Source organism: Anolis sagrei, chromosome 2 (assembly GCF_037176765.1).
Source record: "Anolis sagrei isolate rAnoSag1 chromosome 2, rAnoSag1.mat, whole genome shotgun sequence".
Classification (NCBI taxonomy): Eukaryota; Metazoa; Chordata; class Lepidosauria; order Squamata; family Dactyloidae; genus Anolis; species Anolis sagrei.
In genome coordinates this window covers 134,443,763-134,460,924 of record NC_090022.1, presented here as the reverse complement: position 1 = coordinate 134,460,924, position 17,162 = coordinate 134,443,763, and the positions used below count along the sequence as shown (strand labels likewise).

The following is a 17,162-nucleotide window of genomic DNA, read 5'->3' as shown; positions in this document are numbered from 1 at the left end:
CACAATATCACTCTTCCTCTCTTTATACCTTCATCCATTTCACCCAGCTTCCCATGTGTAGAGGCCTCTGAGAGAAACTCACAAATGGTCTAACATTATAGAAATAATTCCAGAAACAGTGGAAGCAAACACTGAGAGTAATTAAAATAATTAGATGTAGTGGTGGGGTCCCTTTGGCAGATGTAACATTTCCCTTCATTTCAGATCGATACTTACCAAAAGCAATTAATCCAGAAATGGAAAACCTATCTTCTATTGCATTTGCTCAGTCTAAATGTCCTAAACATACCCTCCCACCAAAACTGCCCCATTCATAGAAACAAAGCCTCAAAAGTAAATGGTCAGCTGACAACATTTAGTTTCTTTACCCCTTAGTGAAGCACATCCCAGCTACTTAATTCTCCCTGTAAATCCTAACCTGAGACTAGGGGTCTGAGGCTAACATTCAAGATGTAACTGTCCTGAATAGACCTGATCTCAGTAGATTTCAGAAGCTAAACAAGGCTGAGGATGAGACACCACAGAGAACAATACAGATTCTCAGGCAGGGCTGAGAATGAATCCTGCCTAAATACCTGAAAAACATCTATTGATCAGAATACTGAGGTAGATGAACAAGTCGTCTCACTCAACAGAAGGCAATCACTCACATTTCCAAACAGATTAAAGATATCTCAGATGGTAGAAAGTAATACAGTAAGTCTCTGAAATAGAAAGTAGAAGTGTTTCTAAGTCTTGATGTCTGCAATCTTCTTGAGAGGTAGGCAAAGCTCAGTAGGGGGCTGGGGAAACTATTATGTAAATATCTTCTCCACCACTGGGCTATGGCTTCTCAAAATAAGAGATTGACAAGGTAGAATCATGAAATTAGCTGCACTGTAGTCTTAGTGTGTACATACTAGAGCAGTGGTTCTCAACCTGTGGGTCCCCAGGTATTTTAGCCTACAACTCCCAGATATCCCAGCCAGTTTACCACTTGTTAGGGTTTCTGGGAGTTGAAGGCGAAAACATCTGGGGACCCACAGGTTGAGAAACACTGTACTAGAGCCTTCTATTTTCCCTTAATTCCCATAGCATATATGGATGTCCTCCACATATTGTTCTCACATTTGCACATATAGTTTGAAAGTTTACCAGCACTGTAGTGTTGTCTTTTCTGAATGGCATCTGGAGTAAACAAAGACTAATCCGTGTCCAAACCTTATGCAGTGGCAGTTGTAAATTTACAATTTCCAATGATGTAAGGTTACTCTTCTTGGTTCAGGAGTAGACATGGACAAACAGAGGGAAATTAATTCTGTGTTTCTGCTAGACTTTGTTACCAAAACCTCTGAATTAAGATTTACACAGCATTCATGTTTACCTTAAGGGCTACAGGCAACATTGTTTAAATACAAGATTTAAAACCAATGTTTACACACACTTAACAAGCCATGACACTTATTTGCACTGACCGTTTATGTACCCTTGGGGCTAAATTATTGTTTCAATCAATTGCTTGAAGAAGCCTGAAGAGCTGTTCCTTTGGCAGAGTTGTTTCCTATTTACCTTACTGTTTAGCTTATTTGGTATGTGCATGACAAAGTTAAAAGTAGCATAGAATGCCAACACTAAGCCAAGCACAGTGTTTTATTCTGAGAAAGGTTGCACTGAGTTCTGCAACTCCAAATCCTACTAGTCTCATATTGGAAAGTCAGCATTATTATTATTATTTTCCATTAAAGATTTGTCCATAAAGGAAATTCTTTATGCCAGTGGCATAGCTACCCACTAAATGCTTTCCAATCTTTGGTTATTCATTTTCTTTTCATGATGACAAATTACCTAGGTATAAAGTGACAATAAGAAGCTTATGGACAAAAAAAAACCCCCTGCCTTGTCTGAAAAGAATGATTTGCCTCAAGGCGAAGCCTTCCCAGATCTTAAGGTTAGTTCTTTCTCAGCATTGTTACCCAAAATCTTTTTTGCCTGGACTTAGCCATGCCCCTGCCACAGAGTATGTTTGATGGCTAAGATTTCTCTCCTGCCTTTGAGGAATTCCCTCTAAACTTAATACTTGGGAATATAATTCTACCTTGGGGACACAGCTCTACTCTGAAGGACCAGCTTTGTTTCAGGAGTGCAGTTCTCACTACTGTGTTGTTCTTCTCCCTTGCAATTCAATCACCTAGTTTCCAGGAATGATTTCAACAGTTCCACATGGACCTTCTATCGAGATAGAAATTTCCAATGCAAGATCTATGTTTATGAAAGAAGCATTATTTTTGTACAGAAAACATTTCCAGGTACATTTGTATTTAGAAAGGCACATGTACAGAGGAAGTGTTTCAGGACATAGCACAAAACAGTCATATTCATAAACTCAAACTTTCTAACGAGGAAAACTGGGAAACTGGTAGCCAAGTAACATCAAACTATAGTCAAAATGACAAAAAGTATTAATGGAGAACATATAAAATAATAGAGGCTGCATCAGTTAATTTTGCCTAAGCCATACAGGGAAAGGAAAGATTTCATTTCCACTTCTCCTTTCCTTACTGCTAATTGGATATTTAATACTTTTTCGTTTTTATCTGTTTGAATAACTGAAATAAGCTAAAGTTGTAGCAGAAATGCAGAAAAAGAGGAAAACAGCCATTTTAAAAACAGCTAAAAAGTGCTTGTGGTCTATAGCCTTCCATTACCAGTTTAGTGTGAATGGAGACTATATTAAAGATTTCTTGTACAAAGGCATATTATAGCTCAGATGCATCCTACATTCAATAATATGATTTCCAAATGTTGAGTGATTTCAGCTCTGCTAAAACCATGGCTTCAGAAATCTGGTGTGTCCATCTTCCCAGAAGGTCCAAGGCTAAAGTAGACGTATTTATTCTCAATGGCAAAAGAGGATGTCAGTAGAGAAAGCAGTCCAAAGTACTGATGCAACACAACTGCAAATACAGATCATTTTTATTTCATTTGACAGCTATTCAAGAAAACCTGTGCTGGCTCCTGATTGGTTCAAAAATTGTCCAGCTAGGATCAGCATTCTGACAGGCTCAGGGCTCTGACTGACATCATCCCTGGTTGGCTCTTTGTGATGGAGGGAAATTTTAAAAATACTGTCATTGGAGCATTTGAAGTGTTATTCTATTTATCAGCCTGCCTCTGAGAGGAATGCATTCGGAAAGGAATACAGTATGGAATTGGATAATGGGCTCATGATGAGCATAATGGTTTGACTCCAGTGGAAACAATAGAGTTAGTTCAAAGTACACAATAAATGCTTGAAGACTGACCAATTTAGTGGGTGCTGTAAGGGTGCAATTGGCGTGAGACATGGGAGAAGAGCTGTTCCCATAGATAGCCTCGATTGTTCCAGGACAAAAACTGGAAATGAACCCAGGAACTCTGAGACAAATTCATTGTGTGTCCCCCTCAAGTCTCCCTGTTCATTGTGAGGGAATTATGGAGATTGGGAGGGATCATTGCCTAGAATCCAGGTGTGTTAGGCAACATTCCAAAGATAATTCATGAGAAGGATTACCATAGGACAAAGGTACACACACTCGCTGTATGTCCCAATGGAGCGATGTCTTATTATTTCTACACTTTATATAATTCATAATTTGGGATCCAATTTCTCCATATCACAGCTTTAATAAAACCCATAGTGAAATCTGCATCTATGTTCTGTGTGATATCAGGAACGATGTCATTTTATTTATATTGTATGTGCCAACTTTGCTTCTTGAATATCAATTCAAGACAGATTGAAAAAATGGAATAGCGATAATGTATGGAGATAGAAGCATGAAAAAGACTGACAAAAAGTAATTAAACTATAATAATTTAAAATATCTGTTTTTAAAACATACAAAAAAGAGAGAGAACCCATGAAAGCCTTTCATTAAAAAAGCCTGCTAGAATAACTTTTTAAAAGGCAGCCTTCCAGCAGCAGAAACACAATATGAAAGAGACTAGTTCAGCCCCTGGGAAGGGACTTCCAGGCCCTAGCAAGGCCCTCTCCCATGTTTTCATATAGGATTGAAAATACTTTTCCCAAAGATCTCAGTGTCTACGCAGAATAACCTGGAAGATTATGGCCCAACAGGTGGAGGAAAAAAGATTCATTTGCAGCTCTTGCATACTTTCCAGTTCTAAGCAGAAAACTTGATCCTTTTTGTGAATCAACCTCCTGCCCCAAACCAAAAGACATTGCATAGAAGACATTCTCACTAATGATAAGATTTTCAAGGGAATCTATGTCCTGCTCGCTCTGCCTCAAGAAAGTTGTGGAAAAGCTCAAACTGGGTGTTGGCAAAAAAAGGAACAAAGTGTAAGGGAAGTAATAAAAGGGGTGTGGCTTTTTTAAAAAAAACATTAGTCATTATCTATATATCTATATATAAATCCAACGTACAGTATTGTGTGTTGGTTTGTATGCTTGTTTGTATCACAAAGGTTCCTACATGGCTTGATGGTCCTGACACAAATGGCACACATACTCATCATGATCCAACTTGGTGGGGTTTCGGGGGAGAGGGCTGATAGATGATGCCAGGAGTTGGAGTCCAGCCACATTTGGAGAGCAATGTGAATCCCACCAATGGATCAGGACCAAACTTGGTACAGATACCCTTTATGACCCAACATAAAATACTGGTGGGGGGGGGAGGGGTTGGGGGGGGAGGCCTGATAGAGGATGATGGAGTGCAGTTATATCCAGAGAACCACATTATTACCACAAGTGATGGATCTCAACAAAATTTCGTATACAGGCAATCCCTGAGTTACAAACATCCTACTTACAAATTACTCATAGCTAAGAATGGGGATGTGACAACAGGAAATGAGAAAAATCTACTCCTAGGAAGGGAAATTCACTCCTGAAAGAGTTATCATAGGGAAAAGGTATCTTCACTGAAGCTTTCTCGCCAATCCTTGTTTCCACAAGCTTTTTTTTCTCTCCAAAATTCAATTATCACAGGGACAAAAAGTGAGATGAAATCTTCTAAACAGGGGTACAGCAAAACAAACACCATGGGGGTGTCAATCCTTCCTTATGCTATCCAAAGCGTGTGTGTGTGTGTATGTATGGAGTTACACTTTAAAAATGTACCTATTCTGACTTACAAACAAATTCAATTTAAGAACAAAGCTATAGTACATTTCTTGTTTGTAACTTGGGGATCCAATGTGACCCAAATTAAAGTACTGGTGAGGTGTGGTGAGGGGGGATAAAGGAGGTCTGATAATTGACAAAAAACAGAGAATAAGATCAGAGATTTGAAATGTTAAAAGCGGAAAATCCATGATATGGAGTTGACCTATGCAGTTTCATATATAATGCTTATATATAATATATAATCTGTGAGTATAGATAATAAAATGAGTAAGTTAAAACACTATCCACTAAAATCATCCACAATCTGCCTCCTTGTTTTTATAGCTGTTGAGGTTTGGAGGGTGATAGGAGTTGGAATCCAGTCACATCTGGAGAGCCTAATCATTACTCATTCTAACCCACCAAGATCTGGGGTTGATGGGATTTCTAGCTGCCCGGATCTGGGGATGATGAAATTCCACCTGCCCCAAACTGTTCCAGCTGACCAGATCTGGGCCTTGTGGGATTTGCAACTAGACAGATCTAGGGCTTGTGGGAGTTGCAGCCATCCATATCTAGAAATAATGGGAAATAATGGGAGTACACAGCCTGATCAGGTCTTGGGCTAATGAGAATTCATATACCTATACGATTTTAGATATAAAGGCTTCCATTAGACATGCATACATTTTCTAATGGGGCAATTCATAAAAATTGAAAAGTTCACAATGAGTATTTCTAATAAATAGCATTAGAAAATGCATACCCAGGCAATGCCAGGTACATAAGGTACATTATAAACAGTCCCTTAGGAATGAGTTTGCATCCCAAGCCTTTCCAAAGAGAGCGCCAGTGACAGATTTATTCCACCCCCATTGCGTTGGCAGTCAGCATGCCTAGCAAAGTTGAGACTGTGAGCCATAGCCTTCTGAAAGGCTGCAGATCGGATTATGCTGGCACTGTTTCCATGCCTTGGCATTCCTCCTGAAACCTCTTCAGGGATCTCCTGTTGTGGTGACAAACACATGCACACGCCCTGGCGCAGTCTGGGATTGCCAAGCGGGGAGAGAAACCCATCTGCTTGTTAGATCAATTTTGGTTTCCTTCAACGTGTGTACAAAGCACTCTGGAACACCAGTCTTGGATGCTGATGTCACAGGGTGTCTGGCATAGTGTGGGGCAACCACATGTTTATGGCATCGGTTAAGATGATTAGCTGCAACAACTGAGGGACTCCCAACGTTTTCCATTCACAGTCCTGAAACATGTTCAGTGGCAGCTATTTATAGCACCCACTAGTCATTCTCATTCAGCTGAATGAGAAACCAAACCCATAGAGTTGTTAAGTATGCCCAGATTTGCAAAAGACTGACAGGATACTATTTTGAGACTAGCCAACTCAAGACATCCTCAGCAACAACACAAAATAAGCATCCACTCCCTGTTATAAAATTAGCCAGAGGCTTCTGGGATTTGGAGAGAACTCATTTTAAAGAAAATGGCATACTTTCAGTTTGTTATGACATGTCCCACGGTCCCTAGGCCTTTTGGAATTCTCCATGGTTAAAGCGTAAAGCCACTTCCTCCCGCCCAAATTGGGGGTGAAAACATGGGGTGATAGTCAGGACAATTTATTTCTGCAAAGGGCAAGGAGGGGAAGGGAGAGAGGGGGTGGGACAAGAAAAACATGAATATTCATTGGAGTTACAGCACATTTCTCCATCTAGGGTTTTATGCAATTCCAGAACTGCAAGTCATCTGATGAATCTGCATGGTATGGCATGATTCAAATGATTCAAATGTGCCAGGCATAGCTGATGTGAACTGCTAGGGAGTTCTCAAGTGCAATTCTCACTACAGGTTGCACTGTTGCAAGTCTTACACATAATAACATGTCTTTGTTCATCTCCTTGGGTGATACCAATTATAAAATTGTGCCAGTATATAATGCTAGTGTTTACTCTGCTGCACTCGCATCAGTGGAGTAGTTAATCTAGTTTAAAGAAGCTATCCATAATTCTGAATCTTATTCCTTAATCTGAAGCACTGAGATGGAAACCAACAGTCCCCACTACTCTGTTTTCTGATCTTCTGTATTGTTCCACATAACAGGTTCCAACTCACTTTTATAGGATTGGACTGAATTACTTATGAGATCTGTGCATAGAAGATGGAATGGAAGAAGGCAAGGAAAAAGGACAAACATGCAATGGAAAATGTGGGTTGTTGTCCATTTTTCAGGCTGTATGGCTATGTTCTAGAAGCATTCTCTCCTGACATTTCACCTGCATCTGTGGCAAGCATCCTCAGAGGTTGTGAGGTTTGTTGGAAATTAGGAAACTTGTGGAAGGTCCAGGGCGGGGAAAATAACTCTTGTTTGTTTGAGGTAGATGTCAATGTTTCCTGATTGTTTCTTGTCTGGAGTTCCCCTGTGTTTGAGTTTTGTTTTTTATTTACAGTTATAATTTTAGAGTTTTTTGTACTGGTAGCCAGATTTTGTCCATTTTCATGGTTTCTTCTGTGTAGCCTGACATAGTAGTTGTTAGAGTGGCCCAGCATTTCTGTGTCTCAAATAATATGTTGTGTCCAGTTTGGTTCATTAGGTGCACTGCTATGGCTGACGTCTCTGATTGAAGTAGTCTGCAGTGCCTTCCATGTTCCTTGATTAGTGTTTGTGCACTGGAAAATGTATTTTTAAAAACTGCAGTAATGCACTGGGAGGATAATCATTTCTGGACTCACAACAGCCATAGTATGAGCATGGTTTTAACCCTTTCTTACTTTCCATTCTCATCTGACACTGCTATTTCCCTGGGGAAGGGGGGGGGAGAGAGAAAGGGACCCCAGAGCCAGTGGAGTATTTCCTCCCAATAAAAACTGAACCTTTTCCTAGGAGTACAGCAAGGGAGGAGAAAACCAGGACTGCCCTCTCCCTTTTTGTTTTCCCTTTTTCAAAAGATTTGTTTAATGACAATCCAGGTTGGCCCATGGTGCTCTTTAAGCAGTAGAATAATGTGGCAAGCTTCAAATCCTAGCGTTGGCAAAGACTCAAGGGGCATCCAGTTCAACCCTCTGCCATATAGAAATGTGCAGTCAAAGCATTGCTAACAAATGGTTGTCCTGCCCTATTTAAAAATTTCCAAAGAAGGGTTTTTAATAAGATTATTCCACTTTCAGGTAGCTCTTATTACACTATGTAACAAAATTCAAAACATTTTCTGTTCCTGGTTTGAAAGTGTTACTTCCTGTTGAATTGTGTGCTACTTACTTTGAAAATAGTTGCTAAAGAAATCTAAACAATTCTTTGTTTGGTATAAGAATGAATGAATCCTTACTTATAAAAGCTTGACTTATCGTGATTGGTAGCTGGGAACAGCATGAGAACTCTATAAAGTGTACATTGATTTACATTTGGTTCTCTCCGTGTTATTGCATCTAGTTTAAATCATCCTCCTAAAAATGTAGGGGAAAAGGTGACGAAAGGACCTGAAAACGATTCTGTGCTTGGTTAGACACAGCCCACTTGTGCCCTGTGGTCAGTTTTTGCATTTTGGCTAGACGTCTTATGCAGAAGCTCGTAGAAGCTTTTGCTTGTTCAGAAAATTTGGAGTCTCCAGTTGTTCCACAAAGAAAATCTCAGGCACAAAAGCGGCATCTCTGGAACTAATGGAGAAATAATCACCTACACTGGTAGGTGCTTCTATTACAAGAGATAATTGATCCTAAATGTCAAGTATTCCTCACTGATCTTGTGCAGATACATGACTTTGTCGTTGTGTGGGCATGAGAGAGAGATGAACATGTTTTGATTAAATGACTATATTTCTATTTATATAATTTCATTTTATGATTTTATTTGGAAACTGAACAAAAGAAATAGCTGAAGATATTGAGTGTTCCTCACTGAGTTTGTGTGTGAAAGTGTGTTTCTGCATGTGCAGTGTTGTTTACATTTTTAGTATAAAGGCTTGGCTAAGCTTCCACTAAGATTTAAAAAAAAACATGTAAGAGCACCGTGACTGTGAAATGCTGAAATCTGTTGACCAATTAGGTCCTAAAGAATAGAATAATTGATCAACACATTACAACAGTGTCTGCCAAGTGAACTTAAGCTGTAAAGACCCACAGTTTAGTGATCTGGAAGCCCAATAATCAATAAGCAGTTTTCAGCTCTTGCTAGGTATTTGCCCCTGAGAATTTCTTTGAATTCAGCAAACCATATATCTCCCAGGCTGGTAGTTCCCAGCAATACAAAGCAAATGGGATTTTGCATTATTCCTCTTTCCTTTCAGGAGTAACAATGACAGCCTACTGGGAGGAGATCACGAATTGAAGATAGTATCGTATAGAACTGCTGTTAAATACCATGAACAAGGCAGTGTGATTATACAGTAAAAACCTCCTATGGAAGCAGCTTCATCATATTTACAGGGATATCATTTAGAACAGTGGTGTCAAACTAATTTTCATTGAGTAGCACATCAGCTTTGTGGTTGCCTTCAAAGAACCATTGCCTTCAAAGAAACATTGAATCCATGGATGGAGAATCCATGAATACAAAAGGCCTACACAGAGAGAGAGAGGGGAGGGGGTCAGCACTCTTTAGTTTTTACCCAGTTTGAGTCCCTAGATGTTGTTGAATGCCAGGTTCCATCACTTTTGATGATCTTCCATGCAGGCTGTGAATAATAGGAATTGCAATCCAACTGCACTTGTGGCTCTAAGGTTGGAAAAAGGTTAAAAGACATTTTAAAGTCAGGCATCATATCATAAGCCTTGTGATATGTGGTAGGAGCCATGGTGGCACAATGGATTAAACCCTTGTGTCAGCTGAATTGCTGACCTGAAGGTCAGTGGTTCGAATCTGCAAAACGGGTTATGTTCCCATCTGTCAGCTCCAGCTTCTCATGTAGGGACATGAGAGAAGCCTCCTACAGGATGGTAACACATCTGGGCATCCCTTGGGCAGGCGGTCAGTTCTCTCACACCAGAAGTGACTTGCAGTTTCTCAAGTCGCTTCTGACATGATTAAAACAACCGAGCCTTGTATCTAAATTCAAACCCCACTACCCTGAATGAACAGACCAAATTGCAGCCTTCCAGAGGTTACTATACCACAACTCCCAGCATCTGGAGAGCCACATAAAATAATATGGTGGGCCAAATTTGGCCCATGGCCCTTGAGTTTAACTCATGTGATTTAGAAGATGGTGCATGTTTACTTTGTACTGATCCAGAAAACAAGACAGAAATCAATAAATTCAAATTACAATTTTAATTCTGTTTTTACTGCACTGTTAGTATTTAATTGTTTTTAACTTTACTATTGCTCTTTTTAAACTGTTTAGTGTGGATAGATGTTAGCTGCCTTGAGTCCCCAAGGGTAGAAAGGCAGGATATAGATGATGATGATGATGATGATGATGATGATGATGATAAAAATATTTCATGGGGTTGTCTGCATGGCTGCAAAAAACGGAGGAAAATTGTATGTCATGCTGGCATAACACACAATGTTCTTGTAAGTTCAACTCTAATTCCTTACTAAACAGTAAGGAGCTCTTTCTCACCTTCAAGAGCTCAATTCAGAATTCAAAATATGATCTTTAACCCTACCTTTTTCTGGAAAACCTGGGTCCAAGATGGCCAAGTAAGAAGGGTTGCATAGATAGGTGAGAGGACCTATGATCTTTCTTGTCATGAAACTCTACTTGATTCCATTTTACCAATATGCAATCTCCTTTATTTTTTGAAGGGGAGTTGCAAATAATTGCAAATTGTTTTAGCAAAACACCATCAGCGTTTAAATACTAGGAGCTTCAGTTCACTTAATCGGATCACCAAAAGGATATAGGTATAAAATGTGGATATACATATATTTCCATATTCACATGCATGTAGGGAAAAATAAAATGACCACAGTCATGTGGCTGGAAATAATGTATGTGTGATGCTCACTAGATCGCCATTTAACACCAAAGGGAGCCTGCAAGAGGATATGTGTGGTAGGTAATGATGCTCTTCTTTTGATTAAATAAGGATGAGTTATCACAGTCACTATGGACTAGACAAATATGAGCTGAAGAATTTTTTCATCTATGCAGTTAACCCTTATATCAACAAATTCATCACAGCAAAACAACTAGCAAAAAAGGACAGGAAATAGAACAGAAACCATCAACCCAAGTGCCTCCAGGAGTGCCTTTCACAGAGATTAAGATCTTTCAGAAAGGCTCTCCTCTCGGTCCTGCCACCGTCACAGGCGCAATTGGTGGGGATGAGAGAAAGGGCCTTCTCAGTGATTGCCGGTCAGCTATGGAACTCCTTCCCTGGCAAGATTAGATCAGCCCCCTCTCTCCTGTCCTTCAAAAAAATGGTAAAAACTTTCTGTGGAACCAAATCTTTGGGACAGTGCAATAAGGCAATGATAGGAAACTCTACCCTGCTGACCAGACCCAGTATGGCTGATCTGAGATGGTTTAAAACAATTGAATTTAAAATGGAGAAAACCAATTTTTGTGTTTGTGTATATTTATAGTTTATTTTATGTTCTGGCACTGAATGTTTGCCGTATACAGTAGAGTCTTGCTTATCCTACATAAACGGGCCAGCAGAACATTGGATGAGTGAAAATGTTGAATAATAAGGAAGGATTAAGGAAAAGGCTATTAACCATCAAATTATGTTATGATTTTACAAATTAAGCACCAAAACCTCATGTTTTACAACAAATCGACAGAAAAAGCAGTTCAATAAACAGTAACATTATGTAGTAATTACCTTATTTACGAATTTAGCACCAAAACAGACAAAGGTTCTTTCTTTCTCCCACTCTGGACATTATTCTGGGCAGGAGGCAGATTGCGTTGGATAATACAGAATGTTGGATGAGCAAAGGTTGGATAGGCAAGACTTTATTGTATATGTTGTCCTCTGCACTGAGTCCCCCTCGGGGTTAGAAGGGCAGAATATAAATGCTATGAATAAATAAATAAATAAATAAATAAATAAAGTGTATATGCTCCTTTAAAATATACTGTTCAGCATCCCTTATTATAGGAGCCCCCGGTGGTGCAGTGGGTCAAACCCCTGTGCCGGCAGGACTGAAGACCGACAGGTCGCAGCTTTGAATCCGGGGAGAGGCGGATGAGCTCCCTCTATCTACTCCAGCTCCCCATGCGGGGACATGAGAGAAGCCTCCCACAAGGATGATAAAAACATCAAATCATCCGGGCATCCCCTGGGCAACATCCTTGCAGATGGCTAATTCTCTCACATCAGAAATGACTTGCAGTTTCTCAAGTCGCTCCTGACACAAAAAACTCCCTTATTAATATGCATTTCTTAAGAAGCTGCTTTATTTCCATACAACTCATATATCACCACTGAACAACATCTGCCGTTGTGTTAAAAAGGAGGGGGAAACACCTCTCTTTCCTGCACCTCTCCTAAACTTCATCTCCTGTTGCCATTGTGTCAGCATTAATAATGAAAGACAAAACTGAACAGCCCCATTTCTCGCAGTGTTTCCTTGACCCAATGATGAAATGTCTTTTTACCTTGTAGATAAGCATATGAAAGACATCCTCTCCTGATGCTGAACTTTAACATTTGTATTCCTTTTTTCTTTTGGCAAGTGTTCCTGGTTGTATTGAAAGACATGTTTTAACAATTGTGTTATTTCTTCTTTTTCTTTTTTCACTCCCCGCCCCTCCCCGGCTTATTCAGTGACTTACTAATATCTTGATTGGAACCAGACTTGCTAGAATTATGAGTCAAAATTGGAACGGCAACTGCTGTGCAAAGGATGTAAAGGGAATAAAATGAATGGTGCATTAACCTCCAACCACTGAATATTAATCAGCATTTCACAAAAAAGAAAATACAGAAGCTGCCACACTAAATATTTTTAGCACTTATTGACAGTCTTGATTTCCTCCATATCCTTCTTCTCCATTCACTCCCACTGCCTCAGTTGCTTGCTCTCAGTTGTTGGTTTCCAGTCTAGATTCCAAAGAAAGTACATGGAAAGCCCTTTGTAAAAAAAAAAAAAAAGTAGAGGGGGAGTTTAGGCTTTTTTTAAAAAAAGGTTAGTATTGGGGAGTTGTATCATATAAAATGCTTTGTAACTAATTGAAACTGCATATCCTTCACCAGAGGTATTCCAAACCTCAAGGTAAACAGAAAGCTAAACTACAAGGTGGCAAAGCACTTGGAAATAAATGAATGCACCCAGTGACTTACTCAAAAATAAACTGTTTGAGTACTTAAAAAGGAAAAATGCACTTAGCAGTTTGCAAATTTTTGTTAAATGTAGTTATCACACATGCATACATAAACATTAACTGCTTTTAATGGAAATCTTTTTGAAACAGACTGAGCAACTGCATGTAGGTCACACAAGTGTGTGTGCCTCCACCAGATATGATATTACAGCCCACCATTTTGGGCTGGTTTTCAGTGTTGGGGATAATGAATATTTGGGGATGAGAAAAATAAATTGAGACATTTTGGAGACATGTAGGGCTGTTTCAAAGAGATAAATCAGCTCAAAAATTGGCCTGAAGTTATTATAACAGAGGTTCGGGGGGCATGGGGATATTTCTCAGAGGATTCTATAAACCACTAGAATGGGTTATGTTGCCACACTTTCCTCACTCATGTTTTAGAGCAGACCTACACAATATGCAGCCCAGCAGCTAGATGTGGCCCTCACATGGATTTGGTGTGACCCACAGAGGCTCTTAGCCTAATCCTTGGAGAGGGAGGTCACATGCAGCACTAGACATTGTTTTAATGAGTATTTATTGAATTATGTTTTATTATAGTGTTTGATTTTATTGATGTTGATGGTTTATATTGTAATTGTGTTCTTGGTCGCACTGAATTTTGCCTTGTAAACCACCTCGAGTCGCCAGAAGGCTGAGAGGGGCGGTATACAAATATACTAAATAAATAAATAAATAGAGCAGAGTAGCCATGGGAACCTGCCCTTCCTTCCTTCAAGTGTTTTACCTCTACACATTTATTTTCTGTATCCACCACATTTACCAAACTAACCCATGGCAAAATGGGCATTACTGATAGATCTAGTCAGGATGCTGGATGTGCTGGTCTTGGAAACATGGTTTGAGGGGGAGGGGAGGGGTGGGGGTGAAATTTTAAAGGGTATCAGACCTTTATTGAGGGAGGTTGGGATCCTGGGCTCTAGATTATGGTAAATGTAATATTAGAGTGAATATGTGCAATCTCAGATTTTAAACACACCTTTTTAACCCGCATTTTGCAGCCAATGATGCGATTCAACTTGCATGTGACATCTAGCCACATACACCCCTTTTATTCCAGTTTCTCTTGGAATTTAGGACCAGTGTAGAGGGACTCTCGTTCAGCAGCAAAAACTCCAACAGCACTATTCACTTATGAGGGAGAAACTTGGCTAGCTGCTCTTCTTTTTTCTTTGGCTCTAGGTTGCCTCTGTCATCTCTTCCTCCTCTGGTGGTTTTTCCCACCAACTCCACACTGTTCATTTCTCTCACTTGTGAAGGAGAAACATAGCTTCAGCATGAAGTTGTTGTGGAGTCCTCATGGTGAAGCTAAGTTTCTCCCTTACAAATGATGGAAATGAATGCTGCAGAGTTGGCAGTTTTCCTCTCCATAGGAGAAGGTGACTGGAGCAACCCAGAAAAGGACTGTAGCTTACTATCACACTGAGGCGAAGTGGGGACATTGAGGTCAATCCACTTTGTTGCTTGCTCTGAGGAAAAGGCACCCTCTCACAAACCCGGAGTGAGGTGCTAAAAACCTATTTGCTGCCTCAAGAGGCTTAGACTATTTAATGTTGGTCCCTTACCACTGCCTAGTTGTGCAGGCTTTCTTTAGAGGATCTTAACAGTATTGTTGTTGTTGTGTGCCTTCTAGTCATTTCCAGTTTCATGGGTTTTGCTTGGTAAGATTTGTTCAGAGGAGGTGTGCTGTTGCCTTTCTGAAAGAGTGTGGCTTGCCCAAAGCCACCCACTGGGTTTCCATGGATGAATGAGCATTTCCTCCTGGTGTTCTAGTCCAATGCTCAAGAACAACCATAAAAGTGTCACTTGGCCATTACACTACATCAGAATTATTATGAAGCACCATCAAACTATTTTCTCACTGAGAATCTTGGTGACTTCACGTGACTTGGTGACTTCACCTCACATTGATCATGTGAACATACCCTTTGTATTAGCACTTATTTGTAAAGGCATAAACTTACGTTCGGAGATGTCCTACATTCCCTTAAGGTACCAGATCTCTTCTGAGCTTAGAATTTAAGTGTGCTTTCAGACAGTGCCAAAATCTGGGTTTAAAATGGGGGGGGGGGGTGTAAAAATTCCCAGGACCTTAGAGCAGGTCCCCATATAGATCTGTTAGCCCTGGGATTGGGTGTTCAGCCATTCTCACAGGCTTCCTCTGTATCAGAACAAGATGGAGGAAGAACAGGGCACATCCTGCTGAGGTTTTTTTTAAAAAAAAAAATCCCTCAGTTAAATGCTGGATGATATGTGCATACATGGAAATATTGTAATACAAACATAAGCAGTTTCAGAGAGTTCTACTTTCTTTCCACTTGTGCTTCCATTGAACCACCTGTGTGTCCGTTTGATCAGCTTAGTCAGCTGTTTTGGGCTTTTAAAAGGTGCATGTGTGCTGGAGCAGTCTCCAAGGGGGAAGGGAAGAGAAATATATATTTTGCATGACTGCAGAGATATACAGTGTTGTAAATGTGGATATGTTCTGGCCAGAATCAGGATTTAAGTGCACCTTTTTAACATGTTTTTTTTTTACTGTTACTGCGAATCATCACAGATTTAACAGTAACATAATTTAAGCCCCCCACCCCACCCTAAACCCAGTTACTTCCATATTTTAGGGCCTGTGTGGAAGGACCCTAAGTAAGGTCGGTCCTGGTGAAAAATTTGATAGGAAATCACCAATGAATGTAAACTACATTTCTGAGCAAGGAAAAGGCAAAACGCCTCTGAAGATTCCTTGCATAATTATATACTGTGAAATTCATGAAGTCACTATACAGATACTAGTGATTTGAAGGAACACATACATGATCTGGGCATGCATCAGGAATACATGGGAATGTATAAAATGTTCAATTTGTCTTGGCAAGAGTCAAAGCATGTTGAGCATTTCATTAAAGTTAACTGAATAGTTGTGCTAGCATTCTTCGTGTATCCATTTGCAGTGGCATCTTTGGCCATCCAGAAAGCAGTGTTGATAAGAAGGGGAAAGGCATCAAATGCCTCATTTTAGCAAACTTTGTTAATGCTGAAAGAAACCTATTTTGAAGTCAATTTTCCTTCCAGGTTTTTCACTTCATTACCAAACAAGTAACACCAGTGCTGAACATCTGTTAAATTGCTTTATGCAAATGCTTAATTTAAGATAAAAGAGGTCTCTTCATATCAATGATAACATGATACCTGGTTTCATCATACAACCAACAGTTGCTTTTCAATTGCAAACATGTAAAAATACAAGTAATAAAAGAAGAGATGAAATAAAATCCTAAGATTTCTAAAATAGAAATCCTACTGAAAGTCTCACTAATTTTATGTGATTAACACACTTTTCTATGTGTGTCTACTCAGAAATAACATTTGCTAAATTCAATCAGATTTATTCCCAGATAGGTGTACAAGGGAAAGCTGCCTCAATGAAGACTTATGTCTACTCAAAAGCAAGCTCCACTGAATTAGGTAATGCTTATGCCCAAATATGTGAGTGTAGGATTAAGGACTAGGTATCGAAACTCATTTTCTCCTCTTTTTTCATTCTTAATAAGCAAGAGGAAAGAGGTTTAAAAATTTCACTAGGGAATGGAAAAGTCTAGCCGCCAGGTCTCAGTATGTTGTTTTCATGAGAAAACAAAATCTTCCAGTGAAACCATTGTTCAAACAACTCCATCACAGCCTTCATTTAAAATCAGTCTTATACAATAATGATATTTAGATAATTGTTTCCTATCTATATTTCTCGAAACCAGCATTTAAAAAAAATGACGATACAATTGGATGCCTCC

General features: G+C 39.6%; 1 long non-coding RNA gene across 1 annotated transcript in view; it reads left to right on the top strand.

Annotated features, from left to right (window-relative positions):
* Positions 1 to 8,650: 8,650 nt before the first annotated feature.
* Positions 8,651 to 17,162, top strand: part of LOC132766610 (uncharacterized) — a 28,964-nt gene continuing 20,452 nt past the window's right edge. Inside the window, exon 1 of the long non-coding RNA XR_009630516.2 lies at positions 8,651 to 8,779. This is a non-coding gene — a long non-coding RNA (uncharacterized lncRNA). The remainder of the gene's footprint in view (positions 8,780 to 17,162) is intronic.